The 24,983-nt window shown below is 40.2% G+C and overlaps 1 long non-coding RNA gene across 1 annotated transcript; it reads left to right on the top strand.

The window, feature by feature from the left end:
- LOC110392428 lies at nt 1,701-10,019 on the top strand. Its single transcript, XR_002434356.1, has 4 exons — nt 1,701-1,739; nt 3,829-3,899; nt 7,151-7,221; nt 8,723-10,019. It is a non-coding gene; the product is annotated as an uncharacterized LOC110392428 (long non-coding RNA).

The raw sequence follows: 24,983 nt of genomic DNA, 5'->3' as shown, positions 1-24,983 counted from the left end.
CTGAGAGAGAGATATGTTAGTATATGGGCGGTGCAGGCGATATTAAGAGGCCATGCAAAACATGAGCCAATTTACTTGCCCAATCTGTTCCAGATTACTAATACTAAACAGTATAGACTTCCAGGGGGGCAAGAGGAAATCTCTAGAATGGTGTACGCACTAGGAAAAAGCAGGGATCACAAGACCTGCACATTGCTCATATAATTCCCTTATATGGCCAGTACAGAAGTCGGACAGCACATAGAGAATGACAGTGGATTACAGAAAATTGACTAAGGTCACACTGGCCATTCACGCATCTGTACCCAATATTGCCTCTGTGATGGACACATTGAGTACAGAGATAGAAACTTACCATTGTGTCCTAGACTTGGTGAATGCATTCTTCAGTATTCCCATCCATGAAGAATCACAAGATCAGTTTGCATTAACACGGGGAGGCAGGCAGTGGACCTTTCAGGTCCTCCTGCAAGGATATGTGTACTCACCTACATGTTGTCATAACCTAGTGGTGTGTGACCTGAATGAAAGACCTAGAGGTGGCAGATCCAGTGCCCTGAAGATATTGCAGATGACATGTGCATCCCTGCTTAGGATCCAAATTATGGGCACCAGCAATTGGAGAAGACCCCAAAGTGGCAATGAAAATAATCTTCTGCCCCCTGCCCCTGATAACCTAGAACCTGTTACCCATAAAACAGAATGGCCTTGGAAGGTGCAAGTAGGACCAAAGTAGTATGGCCTATTTGCACCTTTGGGAGAGTATTGGAGGTGGGAAATTGGTATTATACTTCTATATTATACATATTATTTATATAGATACTATAATATACGTAATGTATCTATTATATATATGTATGTATATATATATGCTGGTATATATACCCTCCAGTAATAGGTACATGGCCTGCAGACATCATGGTCAACACTCCAGTTTTCATCACTAAGGGGACTGTAATCATGTCCCTATGGCAAATCAGGACCCGTCCCGTTCAGTACCTGATGTAGTTATACAGTCTCAGATATCGGGCCAAAGGGTGTGGTACAGGCAGCCAGGACATGCCCCAGTGCAAGTCAAAGTGTTGACCCAGGACAGAAATGTGGCCTGTATCTTGCTGTGGAGGGTGAATCTACCCCTTCTTGTGCCTCTGAAACATCTATACTACTCCCTGTGAGCCTCTTTTAGCCTACAGGATCTCCAGGAGAAACAACATGACATCAAGATGCTCCAGTGCCACCATGAGATCAGCATGACACCTGGTGATGGACTATATGGGACTGATGGAACATGAGCTCAACCTTCCCTAGTCCAAACAACTGTGTGGCTCCAGAAAAACCATCCAGTACTGGCCCACAAAGGAATACAGTCTTCAACCATGAACAACTAATCAATTGTCTCATATTTTGTCATCCACATCACGATGGACAATTGTACAAAGCGTGACAGTGTACTAGATTACCGTAACGGAAAGGGTAACCTGCTTTTAACCTGCTCAATCACTAGTTCATGCTGTGAAGGGGTGGTGTGTAGTGGAAATGTTAAGTCAAGGTTTGAAGCAGTGATTGAGCACCTGGTGGGATGGCAGGGCCAACCCAGGGGAGCTCAGGTGCATGCAACACACCTTAGTGACTGGAAGGGGTGGAGCCAGGATCCACCCCTTCCCAGACCTTATTTAAGGGTTGCAGTGGAGGCCTAGGCATTTCACTGGAGAGCCTTACCTATTTGAGGCCTTCTAAGGGTAAGCAGATTGTTTTCTTTATTTCTGTGCCATCTGCTATTACATTTAAGTGGATCCTCAGTCTGTGTGGCTGAAGACCTTGCTACCCTCTTATTTTGTTATGTTTTCCATTGTGTTACACAACCTTAATATGCACAAAATTAGGTGTGAGAGATGAGTCAGCATGGCAACCCAAGCGGAGGGAATAAACTGGCCAAACAGCAGAGATGTGGGCTATTAAGTGGGTATTTTGATGAAGTGTCAAGGGCACGATTTCCAGCTTGGAGGGATGTTGCATTCCTCCCATCAGCTGCAACTTAAGATAGTTACAGCTGTGGTAGGGTCAGCTGTAGGGCATGCATACACTAGAAGTGCTTCTAAAATATGCACTGTTTTCACAGGTTCAACTGGACAGTGATTATAGGTAATTTTAAACAATTATATATTTCATATTAATGGTAGCTTCCTAGTGTCCTGGAGAAAAAGCCAAAGCCATGTCTGGCATGTTCACAGAAGTGGTCAGAGAACAGATTGTTATGAGCCCTCCATCTGTTGATCCCAGCAAAAGGACAGGAATGAGTGTGAGTTTTGTACCTCCTTAATACAGGGGAGTCTATGCCACCCCCTGCTGTTTTTGTACGTACCTACAGCAAAACTTTTTTTTTAAATAGCAAGTTTATCCAGTCTCTTGGCGTGTTGACTGCTGTGGCTTTATTTGAATGCCGTAGCACAAGCATTAGGTTCAGTGGCAAGAGACTGTCATTTTTTTTTTTTTTTGGTGTCCCAGACTGCTAATCTTTAAATATTGTCATATCCGCCAGCTCTTTTCTACACATGCCATCATGACTGGCAGTGCCAATCTACTATTTATGTGGATTATGTTCAAACCATCTGTTTTAAAATAATAGTAATGATCTCTTGAATAGAAATATGTATGTTGGCGTAAAAGTACAGGGCAGAGCTAGAAAACCATTACGAAATGGATGGACATCAATTTGCAAGTATTTAGGGATGGAATAGATATGTATCTGCTATGTAGTCCAAAGAGGAAAACAGGCCTAATTCACCTTCCGTCTCCTTCTCCCCGATATTTTGTTGAATATACCTTGGGTCAGGGTTTGTTTCAGTGTTAACAGGCATGCTTTATTTTATTTCTCAGTTCACACCTACTGGGAGTTATTCAAAGTAGAGCAGTTGGGATTCTAATACCCCCCACAAACTCACAAAAGTGCACATCACCATCCAAACTTTGTGGTTTGATCTCACATTTCTTATGCAAGTTTTCAAAACTAGCCACAGAATGAAGTAGTGTTTTTGTACAAACTCAATGGAAAGTGGGAGGTGGAAAATCTCAAGAGAATATCAGTTGTCAGGAGTATGTCCTAAATTCGGTGGGGGTAAGAAATCTGTGACAATAATTTTTCTTTTAGATATCTATCTAAACCTCTAGCTTTAAATCTAGTCTTCTAGACTTCTGGCTCAGACCCATCACAAAATATTTTAGCGCTTCCCTTCTTTGTGCCAGGCAAAATCAGGCACTGTTGTCTAATTTGCATTTCCAGAGAACCTATAACTGCAGTCTCTACAGTGAGTGTTAAAGTGCAGAGACATACAAAAGAATTTTTGTTATTCTTTTTTTTTTTTTTTGCAAATATCAGTAAATATCATGATTGAGTTTAGGTCAGCTCTTTTTTTATGTGAACATACTAATTTCTTAAGCCAATATGGATTTTGGCCGTACTTTTCTATTGCGAAAACTAGCTGAGCGTACTTGCCAAGTTAGTGTCTGATGTGATCATAACAAGCCAAGGGTGATTATTCTCCTCTTAGATACCTTCCGTTCACCACGGAACACTTCCTCCTTTAAGTCAAGGACAGCTTTATTTGGAGAGGGTCTAAATAATGGCCACAGGCTTTGCCTGTGGTAATTTATAGGCATTTAGGTCATTTGAGAATGTGGATGTACTTAGGTTTTCCAAGCTGTGTAGCCCATCCTGCTCTGCTGTGGCTCTTTCTGTTACCTGAGAAGGCTTTCTGCAAGATCAACTTCCCAGCAGCCTTGGATCATTTGCTACCTTCTCTAAGACCTAAATTTTTACTCTTGTGACAGCACTGAAGGAAGAGAATGATGGTGAGAGGGAGATGGGAGCAACAGATAATGTGGATTTCTGGTACACAGAGGTGAGATATTTTACTCCGTGTTCTGAGACACACACACACATATTTTTTTGATAGACAATGGCTGGCCAGGCCTTCTCTGCTGTCATCTTCTTCCCTGCCAAGGGCTTCTGCTGTGAAAATGTTGGTGGAGATCACGTGAGAGTTCCAATTAAGATCCATGTGATACTCACAAGGCCTCTTGTGCAATCGTTTAGGGCTCTTTATAGATAGGGAATATGGCAAATCTTGTCTGAGTGGCTCTTGTATTCAGTCTTTCATTCAAAATTGTCAGGATTGAGACTGAGGAAAATCTCACTCGTGAGACATCAAAATGAGTAAGACCATGAGTGTCCAGCGTTTTGGCTTGCCTGCCTGCATAGAGTGAAGAGGAATTGTCTTGGGGTATGTATATGTTGATTGCTCCAAAAGTAACACCTCCTATTTATTTCCATGGAAACTACAACAGATACGATGAGGACAGTAACACTGTTTGATAGAGCAAATTCTCAGCTACAAAAATCTATTTTTCAGCATAGTCACAATCATTAGCTCTGCATTTTTGTTTGCAGTGAACAAGAGCCTGCATACCACACTCATCAAACCCAACAGAGGTGACCCCCTGTTGTCAGTGTTGAAATGCACCACCCACAACCTCACTGTGCTCACATCCACTGTTTGGTCTCCTTCAGTGTTCTGCAGGTGTTGATGAATGTCAGTGAGTGCCATTTTTCCCATGTGGAGTAATTCAGTGGCACTTTGCTTCATATGCACTTCCATGTCGGATGCCATTTTGTCAGACTGCCCCTCTGCTGCCATCTGTCACATAACAACAAAATGTAGTGGAGTATTGGTGGGAAGGTTCAACCTCTACTACCATACCACCAGCATCTGCCTCTGATGTTGTGGGCCAACACAAGAAAATAGGGGGCATTACTTCTGGAGCCCTCCTCATAAAAGATATAATTTAGTTGATACATATAAGTAACAAAACATCTTAATTGATAACATTTTTTTTATTTAAACAACAAATGAGAGCAACAAAGCTATAAAACTAGTGAGATATTTGAACTTGTTTCTGTGAAACTAGCAAATCAGTCTGGTCTGATGACAGTGGTTGCAATTCTTAATGAATTCTCAAGGTGTTTGTCAGATTCTTGAAATTTTACTCTTCCTGTACTTCATCCTTGAAAACAGTTGTTCACAAATTTACATACTGCCAAACAGTAATGACATGAATAAGGTGTGACTGTTAAGGGAGGGATATTTATCTGGTAAAATAGGGCTTCTAAAAGTCCGTTAGAGAGACACAATCAGATTTTTGAGATGAGTAATTGCAACTCTATACGTTTCATTTGAAAACTTGGAGGTAACGTATTTACTGTTGACTGAAAGTGGAGTTGCAAATATACAAAAAATTGATAATTTTTTGGCAATCTTGAAACATGTTCTCAAATTCCTTTATCATAACGGAAAGTACAGCTGCATTTTTTTGCTGTACGCAGGACTGTGTTTAGCCACTGTATCTAAATGCATAAAATGATTTGCCATAACTTGAGTTAGTACAGCACTGTTCCCGCTCCTTGTTCTGGATTCAGTCCAGATAGGGTTAATAGCACACCAGTATTTGGTTGTTGCTGAGTGATGGGTGTGTGCTGGCTGCCACCATGATGGCGTGGGGCAGGAAGTGGGCAGCATGGCAATCCATGCTGGGCTGCATGTGGCCTGGAGGCCATGAATTGGATATGACTGACTAAACCTACTGAGATGACAGTGCCTTTGAACTCTTCCCTTCAGAAGGAGTCTTGGTTTGTCTTAGGTCTCTCGTGTCTTTGGAGAAAACTCCACTGCTCTCTTAGTGCTCAGAACACTCTGTGATAATCATCTGGTTGACCCAAAGTATTTTTTCAGTCTAAACACCAAGAAGCCCTAGTGGAATGTCTATATACGCACCTCTTACCTATTGCTCCAAAAATGAAGGATTTAGTTCATTCTCTGGGACTTTCTGTTGCATTTTTCCTGTCCAAAGTCCTTTGCTGGAGTCTCTCGCTGGTCTTGCTCCAGTTCCAGAAGAGTTACTGGAAGGTAACCAACAGTGTGTTGAATTTAGTGTAGCTAGTGGTAACATTTCAAAGTGAGTAAACTATGCTTTGTTGGAAGTGTTGCTAGATGAGGCTATAGAGAGATTTTGCCCCTTTCATATGTGCTAATACTTGAATCTTTGAAAAAAAAAATACAGTAACAATTAACAGAATGTATAATCTTTGTGGGAAGCGTTCTTAAAGGCAGAATAATTGATATTAATGTTTCTATTATAAATTATTATTCTGCAATCATTACCTTTTAAGAATGGGTTGATAATTTATGCTTTCCATATAAGCAGGGGTTTCTTTAAATGGAAAACAGTCAGTGAAAGTCAATCAAGTTTTGAACATATAAATTTAATCACTCATCACACAGTAATTGATAATCTCACACATAAATATGTCATATTACCTATTCAGAGGTGCAAACTTCATATGCCAAAAGAAATAAAATCCACACTTAGGGTTTAAAAAATTAATCAAGATTTTAAAATGCTCCTCAATATTTCTACATTCCAATAAAATCCTTGGCCATAACCTGATACTGAATCTTTTTCACTCCAGAGATTGCTTGTTAATGGAGTTTAATAGTTTTTGTTACTTGATACTGAAATATATTATAGGTCTTGTGTGCATCCTACCTTCAAAGACAAGAACTCTAATAGCTCTGAAATGAAGATGTTGCCATTTGCACAGACCTCTGTCCTACATTTGGGTCTCCTCACAAAATGGCATGATATCTCCACCTTCCTCATTTTGCTTCATTAAAAAACCTTTATTCCTGAGTAAATTCATTCCTTCTGCCACCTCTACTGCCTGGCTTTTTCAATTCATGCTTCATGAGCAGGAACAACTTACAGTCATTAACTAAATATATGGATCTCATTAAATCATCTCATCTAAATGTGATCTGAAGAGCTCAGCACCCGGAGAGTTTGGGAGATGCAGTGTGCAGTTCTTGCCTAGCAAAGCTAGAAGTGATGCACTCATGTGGCTTCATGCAGAGCATTTTGGAAACCACCAACAGTGTTAATTGTCTTGACACCACACCACTCCAAGGCATCAGCGTTGCTTCTGGTGCTGCATTTAGCTCAAGGTCTTGTAAAACTTTCTGTGGAACAGTCTAGGTAATGTTACTACTTCTCAACTCCAGCCATTGTTCCATCTTCATGCTAGCACATCTTTCTTTAGGGGCTTGAAAGAAATGTTGCCTGGACCCAAGCCATTGCTACCACATTCTATTTCTGAAGTATCTTTAAGTGGTGAGTAATGTGATTTCTGTGGATGCTAGTAACTTTCAATTGTTCAAAGTACTAGTCTTTAGCTCTTTTGCACTGAGAAGGCAGCAGATCTCTGCCAAAAAAGACCTGTCAACTGAATTAGAAAAAGCAGATGGGTTAAATACTTAGATCCCGGCACTTCTAAACTTTGCAATAAATAGGACACAAAAGCTGTAAATCATGCAGACTCTCTTGAGCTTTGTGGACGTATATTTGCAATGTTCTACCAGAGCCTATCAGATCAGATATTTTTGGACTTCATCTTGGAAAAGTGAACTTACAAAAATATTATAATAACCCAGGATAGAAGCCTAAAGCTAAAATAACTGGGAACACTATGGTGAGGAGACCTTCTAATGGTGTATTTTACATTGCTTTATATGGATAGTATTTGGCTGGTAGAATACAAAAGAAAAAAACTTGATGCTGAGAGGCGTGTACAGAACCAAAGCATAGAATCTCTGAGGAGCTACTCAGAGGAAACTTAAAAAAAAAAAAAAAAAGCTACAAGTAGTTTGGCAAGTGAATGGACAGTAAAATCATGATAAAATTATGTGAGATGATGTCTAGAAGACTGGAGAGAAATTAGTAAGCTGGGAGAAGCTATGCCCGTCCAACGCAGCAGTGTACAAAGAGACAATGGTACTGGGAAAAATTACAGTATGCTTCAGAGACTGGCTGCTTCTGCTGCATGGAAAATAGTAGCTGTCTGGGAAAGATCTGTGCAAGGAGGGTAAATGGCAGGAGACTGAGAGAGTTCTAGCTAGCAAAGATAAACTGACACTCATGGTATTGTGGGAACTGCTGAACCAAGCAGCCTGCAGCAGAACAGGAAAAAGCTCTGTGTTGATTAGACTGCTCTGCAATACAGAAAGAGATATAAACACTTTTGGAAATATGCAACAAACTGTATGCACTACCTCCTGGATACTTTTCAGCTACTTTTGTTTAGGAGAGGTGATCTTTACAGTATCAGGACCACATTTTTTTCCCCACTACATGCTGATATGTAGTGGACCCCTGTAGTCCTGGCTTGGACACACAGGGAGCAAAGTGAGTACACACAGACCAGTGCACCTGGGCCAAGGACAGAGAAGGATGGTAGTGTCTTAGGAAAAGGCATGTGTAGTGGTGCAAATCTGCTGCTTTCATCATGATGTGCTTCTCTTCCTCGATGCTTTTATTAAAAATGAACACACTGTCTACTAGCAGAGGAATGAGGGGAATATATGCTGCAGTTTTTTCTGAAGCATTTATTTGGAATGTGGTGTCACTAAATCAAGCGGTCGCACTGCTGCAAGTCAGAACTGGAAGCTGATCCACCTAAAAAATTTCAAGGCTAATTTTAAAATGCTATGTTTCACAGTGTTAGCTCAGGATTTTTGTGTACTTGTCTTGTGCATGCTTTTCTGTGATCTTTTTAGGGTTAAGAATCTAGTATGTGAGGGGGGGAAAAAGTGTAGATCCTTGTATCATCTTCTAGGACACAGAGCTTGAAGCTTTACATCAAAAGCACTGTCATCAAAACTTGTGCCCTTCCTGGGGATGTTCCTGCCTGCTGTGGACACATTGTACTGGAGACTGCTGCAGGACAATGCAGAGGTGGCTGGCGCACAGCTCTTTGTCCCCTTTGGTTCCTGCATCTGCCCCTGGTTACTTCCCCCCACCTGTAGCCAGGCAGATCCCTGCTTTGTCCAGTCTTGCCAAGAAAATAATAACACAGCTTCCAAAAACAGAAGTGGGGTTATTTTTTTCTGTTTTACAGTAAAAATGAGTGGACTGAAGTGACTCATACCACTTGACCCTTGTGTCTGCAGCTATATGGTCCTTGCAGGACATCCTTCTGAGCACCACAAGACCAGTGCAATATGGGGCCTGTTTTTCTCTCAGACACACTCTTCCTTCTCTCTGTTCCCTGGCCAGCATGGGCCCCATTTCTGTTGTCTCCTTGCTCCTGACAGGTCAGTTTTTAACCAGAGAGATCCCTTGGCTAGGGCAGCTCTGAGCTCCCCATGTGGCTTCACCAAGGGTAGGGACATTCCCTGTGGACTGGATGTGCAAGGTGAGGGACTTGGGGATGCAGACACGATGGGGGTGAACATCCAGTCAGCACATGGGCTGCAGCCAGCCACCCTCCATGCCTGGGGAAGGACAGAGCCAGAGGTGTGCTTCTGAGTCACTGCGTTCCCCAGACTCCTCTGGGCCTGGCACAGCTTAATCACCACTACTTGCCTGGAGCCAAGCCCAGCTGCCTTCCCAGCTGCTGGTGGCACTGTGCCTGTTTTCCCTGGGAAACCCAGGAGGAAACCTACTGCCCTTGTGCTGGAGGAGCAATGGCTGTGGGCCCAAGCAGGCCACACTTTGATTCTGGTGATGTTGGCATCCGCCTACTGGAATCTCAGGCTTCACTCAGGATTATGCTTCTGTATGTGAGACTGAGCCCCACCTTGTTGCATGGACCTTCCCTCGGAGGGGGCACACACAACAGGTGTTGGCAGGGCAGCAGAGGCCTGGCCTGAGCAGCCTGTGAGAGTCCCTTGCATGGGCTGTGAAAAACCCATCTCATCGGGAAACTTGTAGTGAGCTGTGGGAGAACTTGGCACTGGAGACTGGCGTGGAAAATATTAACAGCCTGTAAGAAAGTCTGGCTTGTGCTGCTGTGGGGAGATCAGCAACTGGCAGGGATACAATTCATGAAGGAAACTCCTGAGCTGCTCTGTGAGAGGGCCGCTCTGGAACTGCGCATTGAGATGGGAGTTATTGCAAAACAGCGTACGCTTTTGTGATCACCTAGAGACACTGGCTACAGCCAAGTTGCAAAAGAGCAGTCCAGTAACTACTTCTGCAGGCCAAAACAGTCACATTTAAAAAAATAAAAATAAAAAAAATCATAAAAAAAATAAAAAAGGGAGAGCAAGCTTGGCTCTGTAAAGATGCTTTAGTGAGAAAATCCTGCTAGAAAACTGGCACTTACACAGCCATGCTAAATGAAAAACACTATTCCTCTCCCTCCCCTGCCCTGTTCAGCGTGTGTGAAGGACATGGTCTCAAAGGTGTTTGGCTTTGGCCTGGTTCTGAAGTCACGTGAATTCTTACTATGATTTTCGAAGGGAAAGCATGGCACATTTAAAAAAAAAAACAAAAAACAAACAAACAAAAAAACAAAACAAAAAACACTCCAAATCATTTGAGCCATAAACCATCCATTAAAACTTTCATGGCAGCTCCATTCCTTCAGCAGTGACTTTGGTACTGCTGTGAGATGTTTCATTTGGCTGCATGTGCCTCTGGACTCCAATTGGGCAGTTCAGCTGGATTTGGCCATGGCAGTGAAATGTCTTCCCTCCCCAGATCCATGGTGGTCACACTAGTGGAAAGGGCCTTGCAGTCACCCTTACAGCATTATAGATTGCATATCAAAGTGTGGAGGCAAAAGGAAGATGATGGCATTTTCCATTAGCACACCAGGCTGTGAGCTGCCATGGATGAGGAGCACGTATCCTGCAGGCTCCTCAGTGGCTGGTGACCTTTGGCAAGGGGTATGTCTGGAAGCAACGGCAACTGCTTTGGCAGCATCCAGTCCAAAAATAATTGTGATCTGTTTTTTCCTGTGATGTGTTGAGGAAGGATATACTGCTGTAGCTGCTTGAGTCTGACCACCATCATGATGTTGCTTCTAACCAAGGGAGCAATACGGAGTCAGATATTTGAGCTTGTTGAAGAATTTAGTATTGCTTTTTTTAGAATCTGACTTAGAACCTTCTGGTTTGGCTTATTATTTTCTCTCTTCAAGGCCAAGTATTATCAATATATACAAAATGTATTTAAATATTTGAGTTATTTACCTCTTTCTGTTCTGCTATACATCTGTTGCAGTTACTAAGACTTTTGCTGCTTGGGGATGACTTTGTCAATATTAAAGTTTTAATTTATGGATAGTTTGAGATGAGAGGAGTCCTTTTGTGATCCGATGGTCTACGAGTGCTTCATGCACATTAAGTATATTTGAAAATTAGAGAAATGTGAGTGCTAAAGTTAAATGTAAAGACCAACAAGCCAAAACTGTTAACAGGAACACTGGGACTCTGAAAAAAACCTGTCTGGCTATAGTCACTTGATGTGCTAATATGAACTTTAACAGTATTTTCAATTCTAGACTAATTAAGATTTTGTTAGGTAATGCTAATAGGCATTGAGCCAGAACTTTATTTATCTAAGAAGAGCACTGCAGTTATCCAATGTATGGTAAGCTCTCCTAACTTCAAATCTGAGACTGAGAGAAAAAAACAAGCCTGGCTAAACCAGCTCCTTGCAGTTGTTTTACACCTCCCTGGAGCATATACATGTTGTAGGCCAGTGATGAGGTGATATACAGGTACTTGTGTCCTCTTTTGTTTTGGGTGCAACATCTCCTACATTTAAAGGTCTAACCTGCAGAGAAGGAACATGGCGATAGCCATCCTGGAGCACGTGCATCCTGCAATTGAATCCTCTGGAAAATAAAGCCATAGATAGCAAAATAAGTTTCTAATACCTGGGTGGTGAATACATTACAGGCTTCCCAGCAGCTTGGGAGGCTGCCTACCAGCTGTAAGCTCTGACATTTGCAGTGCTGCCTGTATGAGCCAATGTGTGAATGTACCCCGGTCAGCCTCAGTGCAGACTCAGCAAGGTCAGCTCAAACTGTCTTCATCAGCAGATTAAACTAATCTGCGTAATTTGGTGCTGAACCAAATGAGAACTGCTCATATATTTCCTACTACTGGATCTGCTGCGGGATTGGTCATCACCAGAAGAATAATGGCAACAAGAAGGAAGGGAGCATTAACATCTGAATTGTCACTGACATTGATAAACTGTGTCAAGACAGCCTAAGTAATCTCTGTACAACAGCCATATGTACTGGTGACCCTCTCCAGGTATATAAAGTTCTGTATGGATTATGTAGTCTGTCTCTTCTACCTGCTACTTTGCACCCTCCTCTTTATATCTGGAAAGCTGTCAGGGGCTAGGAACAGATCGGTCAGCTTCCTCTGTGCTCTTCTGTTGGCAAGTATGTAGATTAGGTAATGCAAATACCTGTTCTTTGCCATCCACTCTTTCTCACTTGCAGAGAAACTACAAATCATGGAAGTGAAGAAGCATTCTCCATTACAATTAATAGTGAAGAGAATTTGTGGATAAGGATCAAAAACTATTTTATTAATTTTGAATGAACTAAGGACCTGTCTGAATGCACTAGCAAATGCTCATACACTTCTTATAATGCATTTTTGTAGATTCAAGGACACTTTAAATAATTTGTTTAATCCAGTTCACAAGACTGCCCCAATCCGGGAGTAAAATACACATATGATTAACCATATACATGTAAATAGTCTACTTGAATTTAAAGAGCATATTTAATTTCTGTGCCCAATCTGTTCCAAAGTGGAGCTTATGTTCATTTTCATTCTGGTAATGAGGGGCTAACAGGTCAACCGTAGTTTGCAGCTCAAATCCTAGGATTAACGGTAAAGTCAAGTTATGACTGAATACAATGGGAGGATTGTTTCTTTCAACAAAATTCTCTGAACAACTGAAAATCAATACTAATTTAGACTTGTTTGAGGGAAACGGTGGTAGAAAATAACCCTTGGAAAGAGTGACCATGAGTTGCTTCAGCTTAAATTAAAAGGCAGGATGAGTGAAGGTTCAAAGGTTGAGTTCAAAAAGACAAACTCAAATAAATGTAGTTTTTGAAATGGATTGTGATGAAAAGCTATGGACTTGAATACAGAAGAAGTTTAGAATTTCTTAAATCCACATTTCAAAATTTGGTGAAGAATTTGTATCTCAGTGAAAGGGGAAATATCCAACAAAAAATGTACCCCAAATACTTGTATTGTAGAAATAGGCAAAAAAAACAAAAAAACCTAGAAGGACTGAAAAGGAATGAACAGCCAAGAAAACTGTCTTTAAAGTTCAGGAGTTGTATTGGTAAAGCAAGAATTGCCAGCAGTAAAGCTAATGTATACTTTGCAAAGAATAGTAGAAAAGTAGTTTGTTTTTTTTTTTCCTCAGGCATATAGATAGGAGAAAACTAAGGAAAGAGAAAACAGAACTATAATAGGATTGTGTAGAGAGGAAAAATGGAGATATTAAGTTTGTCTTTTGCCATTAACATAGTAATACTGAATATGGAAAACAAAGACAAGTCAGCTAATAGGAATAAAATGTGCAAATGAAAGTGGAGATAATTATCACAAACAAGGACAACAATGCTCAAAGAGTTTAATTCATTCTGGATTTGAGGTCTCAGCTAACTTCCACTCCAGTACTGTGAAGAAACATAGTCTGATTTCTGATGAGATATGGCAAAAACAGCTACCAAGTGAAGATAGTACTGTGTAAGAATAGAATAACTACACACAAACTTATACATGAAGTTTTACGTATGTGATTACATATAGATTTGAAATATATATGTTTTTAGGAGTTGGAAAAGTATTTGAGCAACTATAAACGTGCTTCTTTGCTATCAGTTTTGAGTAAGGCTTTAAAGAAAATTTTGTAAAATACAATAAATATATGGGATAAATGGAAAATAACATAAAATACAACATGGGCTTACAAAAGATTTGCTGTATTAAGCTAATAGCTTTCTTTCATAAAATAGCTGGTGTTCCAAGCAAAGAGAAAGGGGTATATCCAATCTGTTTGAATTGATATGTAGAACTGCAGTCAGTGATTAAGTCTTCATTAAAAATTGTTGATTTTTTTTTTCAGCTGGAGAAAGGTGGTAAACAGAAGAGAAGTAAATTTAAAAAGGAAAAAAAAAGTGAGGGACTCAGTGCACCAGAAACAAACGGGATAGAGGTTGAGGGAAACAAAAAGTAATCCCAACATAAAATGTTGCAATTAAACTTGTTGATGAAAAAAGTCAGAAACATCTTACCCTTCAAGACCTTGTTCTTGCTGTATGGTAGCTAGAGATAGAATAAAGCTGAGCACTAGAAAATATAAGCTCATACAAGGTGTCCCAGCTGTCAGGTGGAAACGTCTGTGGATTACAAGCCACCTGTATAAGGAGTTCATGCAAAAGGTAAAACGAGTTTTAACACATAATAAGAGAAGTATTTGGCATAGGAACAGCAAAGGATTTATTCCAAAGCCGAGGCTCTGGGGAATCTCAGCCTGGAGTGCCTTGCACTCTCTCCTGTCTCTACTGAGGAAAGAGTAACTCGAAGTGGAGCAGGTACACATGCGAACTGAGACCCTGTCACAAAAGAACAAAAAATGGTTGTCTGTTTTGGTCAGTCAGATGGTCAAGAGTCATAGGATCATAGAATGGTTGGAATTGGAAAGGACCTTAAAGATCATCTAGTTCCAACCCTCTGCTATAGGCAGGGACACCTCCCTCTATACCAGGTTGCTCAAAGACCCATCCAGCCTGGCATTGAACACCTCCAGGCAGTGGGGCATCCACAACATCTCTGGGCAACCTGCTCCAGCGTCTCACCACCCTCACAATAAAGAATTTCTTCCTGTTATCTAGTCTAAATCTACCATCTTCCAGTCTAAAGCCATTTCCCCTTGTCCTGTCACTACATGCTCTTCTAAAAAGTCCTTCCCCAGCTTTTCTGTAGGCCCCCTTCAGGTACTGGAAAGCTGCTATAAGGTCTCCCCCGCGAGTTTTCTCTTCTCCAGGCTGAACAGCCCAAACTCTCTCAGCCTGTCCCTGGAGGGGATGTGCTCCAGCCCTCTGATCATCTTCGTGGCCCTCCTCTGGACCCACTCCAGCAGCTCGATGTCCTTCATGTGTTACAGGCCCCAGAGCTGGACACAATACTCCAGGTGGGGTCTCATGTGGCAGAGTAAAGGGGCAGAATCATCTCCCTTGACCTGCTGGTCACGCTTCTCTGGATGCAACCCAGGATACGGTTGGCCTTCTGGGCTGCAGGTACACACTCCTGGCTCGCATTGAGTCCTTCATCAACCAATATCCCCAAATCCTTCTTCTTGGGGCTACTCTCAAGCTGTTCTCCACCCAGCTTGTATCTATCTGTGCTTGAGATTGCCCTGACCCAGATGCAGGACCTTGCACTTGGCCTTGCTGAACTTCATGAGGTTGGTATGCACCCACCTGTCAAACCCATCAAGGTCCCTCTGGATGGTATCCCTTCGCTCTAGTGTGTCAACTGCATCACTCAGCTTGGTATTATCTACAAAATTCCTGAGGGTGAACTTGATCCCACTGTCCATACTGCCTACAGATAAGTAAAATAGCATCGGTCCCTGAGGAGCACCACTCATCACCGGTCTCCACCTGGACGTTGTGCTGTTGAGTGCAACTGTCTGAGTGAGACCATCCAGCTAACTCCTTATACAGCAAGTGGTCCATCCATCAAATCCATTTTTCTCTGATTTAGCAACCAGGATGTCATGCAGGTCAGTGTCAAATGCTTTGCACAAGTCCAGGTAGATGACATCAGTTGCCCTTTCTTTATCCCCTGACTCTAACTCCATCATAAAAGGCCAACAAGTTTAGGCATGATTTGTCCTTGGTGAAGCCATGTTGGTTACCACAAGGAAAAAGAAGAAAGACTTTTTTAAAATCAAGCCATCAGGAAGTCTAATGGCAGGGAGAAAAAGGAATTGCTCAAACCATCATAGTGTTAGCATGCCGGCTGGTGATACTAACTGACTATAACTAAGTACTTCATAGAAATGCAGGGAAAACAAAGAATGCAAGCACAAAAGGACTTGTATTAATAAAGGCAGGCACCCCAAATTGCTGTGCTATTGAACGGTTGAATCTGCTGGGACTGAATGGGGGAGTGAAGGGTAGAGAAGTGCCTAGCAGCTTTTCACAGATGTCCTGCAGTCTCAATATCTTTAGAAAAAAGGTTGAATATCTCTCCTGTCTTAGAGGCTTTGCTTTGAGGAAGCTCTTTTTTCTCCCTTCTCCAAAGTCCTCAGCTATTCTGGGTATGTGAAATAAATAATGTAAAATTCACCACTTCATTAGGAAAAAAGTAGACCTAGATGTGATTTGGTAGATAAAACACAGGTGGAGAAATTCCTACATTTTTTGTTGTTTTCATTTAAGATGTAAATATTTTAAGTAGGTGGTTTTGATTTATTTACATTTTTTAATTAAAAGAAAATTACAGATAAAAGATGCTATACCAATCATCTTCCTACAAAAGCAAAATATAGCAATGTAATTAAAAGGAGTACTCGAATTATAATTAGATTTGAAATTTAATTATGACTAGAATACTTCATCCCTGCGCACAACTGACACCTTATTGATACATAACCTTTATTGTAATTTTATTACATTTCTACTCAGATCTTAATCTATGGACTAAATAAGATCATCAGATTTCTGTGAAGGCTTAGCTTCAGGTGAAGAAAGCAACACAGTATTTTCTTCTATATATTAGAATGTAGTTCTTTATTTGTGTATTTCTGTTGGATCAAATGCTTTATTTTTTACTTGGGCTTGACTCTTTCAGTCAGAGAATTGGCCCCTTGTGTTCAATAACTGCAATACTTTGCCTTCAGCTATAAACTGTGAAAAAAGGAACAAATGCCAGCTGAGATGAAACTGGTTTAACTCCTTTTCCACCTAACATTACCATTTGGTTTGCTGCCTCCTGTTGCTAAATCTCATTGTCGCTATGTATCTGCATCTGCTCCACACGCGTTTTTCTTGCTCAAATTATTTCAAATCCATGGAGACTTTCTGTAATCATCTCCATGTATGAGATCTTGTGTTCATTGTCAAATGTATTGCTGGGAAGAGCAATGCAAGCTGTTGAGTAGGCCACTGTCAGATGCTTTTTGATTGTCTTCTAATTTTGCTCAGAACTTTGCCTGTATTCTGCTGTTAGCAATTAAAGCAGAAAGAAGGGCTGCAGCAACCTATAAGAGATCCAGTTTGGACAACTGAAAATACAGCATGAAAGAACATCTCTTCTTGCAAGTAAAACAGTCAGACTGATGATCAGTAGCTCCAGAAGGAAAACATGTTGTTCAGTGGAACAGATTATAGTTCTAGCACCTGTCGTCATTCTTCACTAACAATTTACAATTCAACATCATTTTCCGTCATCATTTGAGTTGGCATTTAGTTTAGTTTTATAGAACAGTGTGCTCATTTAAATAGAGGGCGCTGGAAGTGTTTATTGAATAACATGCAGCTAGGAATTCTGGAGTAAATACAGGTGCATATTCATTAGACAACCACCAAAATCAAAACAGGTCTATAAAATATTAAGTAAAACAGGGCTGTTTGATGGGCTGAAATTTATAAGCCTTTCCCCCTCAGTTAAGTGTAGAGGAGATTTACAGTACCTGGAGACAGAGACCATGACCAGCCATCTGGCTAGGTCACAAGTTATATCATATTCATCGAGTGGTACCTTGCAGATTGCCCTCACGTAGACAGATAGAGCTCTGCTGGGTCTGGAAGAGCCACTATAGTCATGGAGACATGGAAATGCAGGCCTCATCTTGGATAAACACATGAACGGGAGCTGACTGCAGCGTATAGACAGTCCTTTCTCCTTTGCTTGTGAAAAGTCTTGTACAACTACCTCTAAATTAGTCACTATTTAAATTGAATTTAGTAAGAAAAGACTTCAGCATGTCAAGTAGTAACTAATCAATTGTATAATCTCTATTTAAAGTTAAATATTTAAAGTTAAATTTATCCACTAGCTTTCTACTATTACTCCCAGGTTTCGGTAATTCTTATGCCTGCCACAGACAACTTTAACAACTGAATTATCACAGGATTTACAGGACATCAAATGTAATAGAAAATTGTTAATATGATCAGTAAGTTGATGCTGTATTAATGCAGAAATCATTTCTTGTCAGCTAGTACATTATTTTCATTATTTTCATTATTTTATTTTTTCTTGCCTGTGTTTTCAGCATTTGCTTCATCAATTATTTTTCAGTAATACCTGGACAAAGTTCAGCTACTTAAATTACCACCATAAGGAATTTCTACTACAATACTATTATTCCATGTTTCCTACTTAGACTAAACAATCAGCAACAAATATCAAGTTTATTTTCTTTTTGTGCAATTGTATGGACCCAAGAGTTATATATACATAGATGAAATACAGCTGTTCAGAGAAGAAAGTCTGGAAGTCTGTTATCCATTTACAAACTGGGGAACATAAGACAAAGACCACCTCCTGGCAAATCCATGGTAGAATAGGAAGAAGTTCTACTGGCTTCTAGGCACAGTCAGAGCACTTAGGACCAGCGCCCTCTTGGGTTACTATTGCAGTTTTCTGCTTTGGAACTACGGGAACAACTGCATCAGTAGTGATAGTAGCTCTATTCCAGGATATTTAGGACAATTACCATTCTGAAAAGAAACAGCTTCATATATAGTTGCACAAAGAAAGTTATTAAGGCTGAGTAGAAACAAACCATGGTACAGTTGGCTAAATAACCATTAGGTCTTGCAGTGAACCCACTATGGACCATTGTGGAATGATTCCCAGGAATACACTATCCATTACTGTACTTTGTCCAGGATCAGGCAATGACTCTGCTACTTTTGAAAAACTCTTCAGATAAGTTTAATGTGCCTGACTGCAATGAAAAGCCTCTGACATAGGAGGAGAGTTGTCCTTCTTTCATCTTTTTTGCCAGTGATGGGTGGGCATCACTCTGGATGAGACTGGAGGTTCCCACAGCTTCAGCTGTGCCTATTTGTTTGCTCCATGTTCAAGACCACCATACCTCTGCGAAAATAACCTATTTTGAAGGTGAGGGGTGACAGAAGGAGCAGTTGGGGTCTGATTTTAGTGAGAGTCTCATTTAAAGACTGGCAACTTGCCCCTCTGAGGAGTGTCAAAACCATGAATCTGAGGCACTTTCATGTTACATTTTAGAATGACTTAAAAAGAATTCAAAGCATAAAACCTCACATTGTTTAGGTTAATAAGTTGAAAGATGTCACAATTTACTATTGTTATAAACCGGCGCAAATTAATTCATTTCAATTTTAATGTCTCCATTATAACAGTAGTGAACCAAGTTATCAGGTTTCTAAAGAGCTTTAAAATAAACTTTTTACTTTTTTGATCATCAATATATCATTCAACTTTAGGTACTAATGCAAAAGACATTGCAAACCTTTTACATGAAGGACTTTAAGTTTACAAGGTGATCACAAAATGCAACTCATATCTATGCATGCTGATCTCTTCACTCTTGGATTAGTTTGTCTGGCCAACTCAAATTCTCATTAATCTCTTTCTCTCTTAAGTAATCCAGAAAACAGAAGCAATGCAAATGTATTTTGGGTGACTGACCACTATAAATATCGAATAGCAAACAGTCAAGAGTAATATGCTCACAAAAAAAAGTAGATCATAGACTGAGGTATCTTTTTTCACAACCTACTCATCAGATGGGATCGAATAACAAGCACATTAATGAAAAATCAGTCAGTGGCAATTTGCAAACAGAAGAAAGGGTGACGTTTACCAAACACACTGTTTGCAAGAGGGAGATCTTCCTGCTACCACCAGGGAACACGTTGCTCTGTCCATTTAGCTTGATTGGGCACAAGGGCTGCAAACTGTTAAATATAACAGGCCATAGTGACAACAGGGAATAGTCCTGCCATTTGTTGCCTCATGAAGTGTACCTACGTACTGACTGGAAGATGCTAATAGGCATGGGCCAAAGTCGTGGCTAACAGCAGAGCACGCTGGCTGCTGTTCTGCTGTTGTTTCAAACACACCTTTGCCCTGTTTTGTTTCCTGGCAGAGCTGTAGCTTTGGGGACAGCAGAGCAGTTCATTTCTGAGTAGCAAGTTGTTCCCAATTGCATGTCAGTGCAGGAGGAGGAATTTACTCCTTTTCAGCCTGGCTAGTGTCACACACTTCATCTTGCATTCCTCTCTTTCTATATGAAAAGCATTTTTTTAATAGGTAGAAAGAGTTAATTAGTTTAATCTCTTATTTTGCCTTCTGCATTCCTTCATGGTTGATAACACCTACGTACTTAGCTTAACCTTGCCTTATAAAATGCTCATGAAAATGTCATTTCAGTCATCCATATTACAGTGGGGAAACTGAGTCCACAAAAAAAAGAGGCCTTACTGCTCTGAGATGTGCAATGAAACTTTTATGGCTAGCCCACCTTCCAGTCAGCATGCTAGCTATTAGTGTTTTTCTAAATACTTTCCATAATCTCTTCTCAAACCTGTTGCTGGATCTTTATTAAAATATCTACTTTCTAATTTGAGATAACTGACCATTTGAAATGATGCTATAGTAACTCTGTTGTACTGCCCTAATTATAACCTATTTGTGTTTTCTCTGTTTTCTCCAAATTGCTCAAATATTAATGAGTATTCAATTCAAAGATAATGTATTTACCCTATTTTAGTCGTGTTTTTGGCCTGCTGCATTGCTCTTTTCAAGGTAACCTTGATATTGTTACAGACATACATTATAATTTTTTATGCTGAAACTATCTATATTGATTTGACTGTGGCCTTTGATCCAATAAATCACAACATATTGCCATCTAAGTTTCCCTCAATTTGGCTGAGTTTAACTACAGTAGAATGGTTCTCTGGCTACATTAGAGAGCAAACACCAGTCATTTTGTTTAATGGTGTTGAATCTGAGGTGAAAATGTTACATGCGAAGTTACCTCAGGAGCTAATTAGAGGGCTTTTACTTTTGCAGTTTTTATTAATGACCTGTCGACGCTGTATAGTTCATGAAATATTCTGTACTTCTACATGCTGATGATGTGACCTTGTACACAGTAAGAGCACAGATAAGGTATCAGACCTTGACTGTTCTAACTTAGAATTTATGGAGTGATTTTCACAATTTAAAGATACAGTTTTCTGCAGAAATAAATTGGCCCAGAATCTTAGAAAAATATAAAACATGCAATTAGAGGGGTTCTCTCTTACGCTACAAACAGATCTAGGTGAACTGGTGTGGAAAATAATAAGATTTCCCTCACCTCAGAAAAGAAATCAGCCACTGAAAAAGCCAAAACTATCTTACTCCTCCCCTCAAAAGAAATATTGGTAAGTTTGGAAGGATCTAGACCTCAATGTTTCTAGTGACTGGGGTCCTTCAGATCTGGGAATGTCTCTAAGCCTACTAAAAAATATCTAAATACAAGCATTATTATAACTCAGAATTGCAGGACCCAGACACATTTATTTCTTGGGTTTCAAAATGTTCAAATCATTCAATTTTATGTCCAGTTGCTAGCTGGGATGGGAATAGTAATGTGGAAAAGCAAAAGAAAGAAAACAGTTACATGTTGTACATGAACATGTAATAACAACTAATGTCCTGCAGATTGCAGGTCGGACTGTGCAATTAGGTAAATTGTGCTGACCAATCTTGTGGCCTTCTATGATGGAGTGACTGCATCAGTTGACAAGGGAGACAGACCAATATCATCTACCCGGAGCTCTGTAAGGCCTTCAGCATGTTCCCACGTATCATCCGTATTTCTAGATTGGTAAAATATGGATTTGAAGGGTGGATTATTCAGTAGATAAGGAATTGGTTGGATGGTTGCAAGTTGCCGTGTAGTGATCAATGGCTCTATGTCCAGGTGGGAACCGTCCTACATGGGTTTGTCTTGATACTGATGCTCTTTAATATCTTTATCAATGACATAGACATAGTTGGATTGAATGTACCGTCAGTAAGTTTGCAGATGACACCAAGCTGATGGGTGATATGACAGAAGGAAGGGAGCTAGACAAGCTGGAGAAGTGTGTGTCCTGTGTGCTGTGCTTCCCAGAAGCATCTTCAATTAGCTAACACAACTCAAACACCAAAGTTAGCATGACAGCAATCCGTTTATGAGAAATCTTAAGAAGATCAAGTAGCCTAAGTCTATCTCTGATATGGGTAAGTGGAAATAAGAGTAAAGGGGATTGCTGTACCTTGTAACCTTCGTACAGATGTTTTTCATGTTGTAACATCTCTTTTTCTTGTTGCAAACACAACATTAACCAAAGATTAGCTATGAACAATCCCTGAATTTGGCCTGACTCTATTTACAATTCTAGATCTAGAAAAGAGCCAACCACGTGCTCACAAAACAGTTTAGTTTAGGGCTTATTTGTTAGTTTGAGTAGAGGAATCCATAGTGGCAGTATGCAACTATCCTTTTTGCAGAGGTGCTGATGATTTAGTTTGTTCCCTTGCAAAGTTTGCATTGTTATTGTTTTTAGACTGCAATGTTGGAAAAAGATCCTCAACAACAGAAGACATAGTCTTGTAATCTTGGCCTAAGCTGTGTGTACTGTGCAAAGAACTGCTCACCAATTACACGCGTATGTCAGGATCAAATATTCCTTGAATCCTGTGTCTGTGGAATGATGTTTGGAATTTCTAAGCTCGTTCTGTGAAACACACTGGAGACTGGATCATTCTTTAATTCTGCAGGAGATCTTGTTCACACATCACACAAATCATTTACCCATGACAGGATGACTCCTCTCCTCTTTTGTTCTGCTCTTTTTCCCTCCTTCCCTGCTCCTCCATTTTTTTTTCAGAGGGTGAAAATCTTGCCTCACTGGATTGCAGAGCAAATTAATTATTTTTTCTCTGAGCATGTTTGAAATTGAACATGTACATCCTTTTTTTCCTTAGGCATTAGGAAACACTAGTTGCATTTGCTAGCTAAACAATTTAAGAAAGTATGTGTTATAATAATACTTTTCAGCTAGACTTGTATTCTGAAGACACTTGAGCAATTCTGAGAATTATACTTGATAGCTGCTTGTTCAAGCCTGTATTGCTGATGGAGGGAATTCTTTATTTAAAAACCAATATGCCAGTTAATATCTTCCCCAACTCATCAAGGAATGAATCATTAACTTTCTCATCTCTCCCTGGCCACTTGGATATTGTATAAAGATATACTGCTTTATACTGCTGCAGTCCAGGATTCCTGCTGCAGGTAGTTGTGAAGCTTCAACAAGCAGAGGAGAGAGAAATACTGGGCAAAGGTGCAGTCAGGTAGCACTTGGAGTATGATGAAATGGAAGCCTAACAACAATGATCTCTTTCCCATTGACAGAAGAACTATCTTCTAATATTTCCAAATTATTCAGCAGCTCTTGTTGAGACTTGTCCTCAGCTCCTCCCTGCACCCTCTCCAGTATCACAAGTGAAGGAATGTACATTTATTTATCCACGTAAACTTGGCCACATCATCTTGTGAGACTTGGGACTACAGCTCAGCCCCAAATAATGGGAACTCCAACAAAAATTTTTTTTTAAATTTGTATTTATTTCAGGAAAGTCATACCTTATTACACTGGCAGTACCAACTCCAAAAACTCCCACTTCAGCTTCACTTTCTCAGAGCTGCTGGTACAAATGAGAAGAAAAAATGAAGCGTATGGGGAGAAGAGGAAAAAATAAGTTGAGAATATGATACAAATGTTGAAGAAGAAGAGGGAGGGAAAAAATTGCAAGAGAGGAGGGGTAAGGTCCAGATGTAAGTCAAATACATGGTCAAAATGACTTGAAGTAGAAAGAAAAACATCAGACTTCTGAACAGTGTGATAATGAATTAGCACCTCTTGAGAAGCATGCTACAGCAGGGAACTCTTATAAGAATGGAGACAGACTAGTACACTTCAGGAACAGTGCTTCTGATTGTTCTCATCACATTGCCTTTTTGTAGTGCCATGTCTCATTGTTACTCTATGGTAGTAAATCCTACCAGCTGTGTTCTGGATGAAAGCTCTAAGTGCTACAAGGATTTATGGGGAAAAAAAAAAAAGCAACACAACAACAGATTTGCTCCAAAACCAGTTCAATGTGTAACACTCCAGACACATGAAGAAGATCCAATGGTCTAACAAGTTGCCATGATGACTTGCTGGATACATACTCTTAGCTGTCATAATGTAAACTGATGATCTTAAATCCATTTCACTGAAGTTTAAGTTAGTGCATTTCAACTTGCATGTGCTGTGGCTTAGAACTATGCAAATGACTACTTTGGCTCAGCTAACACGTGGTACTCATTAAGCTGTGGCTATTTGATTATACGTCTGAGCCCAAGACAAGAGATGACATATGGCTGCAGACATAACTGAGGGTATTTCAAGGAAACCAATAGACTGTATTGGTCAGTGTGGTAGACAGTGGTCTCGGCACACTATGAGTTTAACTATGAGTTTTTCTGGATTTCACAGAGGAGGAATATTTTAAGAAATTTGAAGAAGAACATTGAAATGGCATTTATTTATGACCATGAAAAGCTTTTATTTTGAAGACTGTGAGGAGAACCTATGGAAAAAACCATGAAAGTGTTTGTTTGAAATTTTAGTAGTCCAGACAGGAGTAAACGACTCATTAATGAAGAAAAGCTGATGGGAAGTGTGAGTGAAATCAGCTATGAGGTTCCTTTGAAATAACAAGAAGTAGTTTTGTAATTAATGTAAGAGGGAAAAGAAACCAAAAGAAAAATATGACAAGAGGAGTGAAATGGTTAAAAGAAAGAGTCTGGAAAATAATTTTTTGCCAGACATATTCTTAACAGACATGAGAATGATTGTTTTTGTCAAGGCCGGAGAAAAGAATGTAGCAGTAATCAAGATATGCCATGATTAGTGGATAGGAAGAGCTATATATTTGAGAAGTTTTGCAGAAAGAGTCTACTAGATACATAGCCTGAAGGGGCGGTTGCAGAGAGATTCAGGTCTGGGATGA

The sequence above is a fragment of the Numida meleagris genome, chromosome 1 (assembly GCF_002078875.1).
Source record: "Numida meleagris isolate 19003 breed g44 Domestic line chromosome 1, NumMel1.0, whole genome shotgun sequence".
NCBI lineage: Eukaryota > Metazoa > Chordata > Aves > Galliformes > Numididae > Numida > Numida meleagris.
Note: the sequence above shows the minus strand (reverse complement) of the source record. Positions and strands in the feature narration are given on the sequence as shown.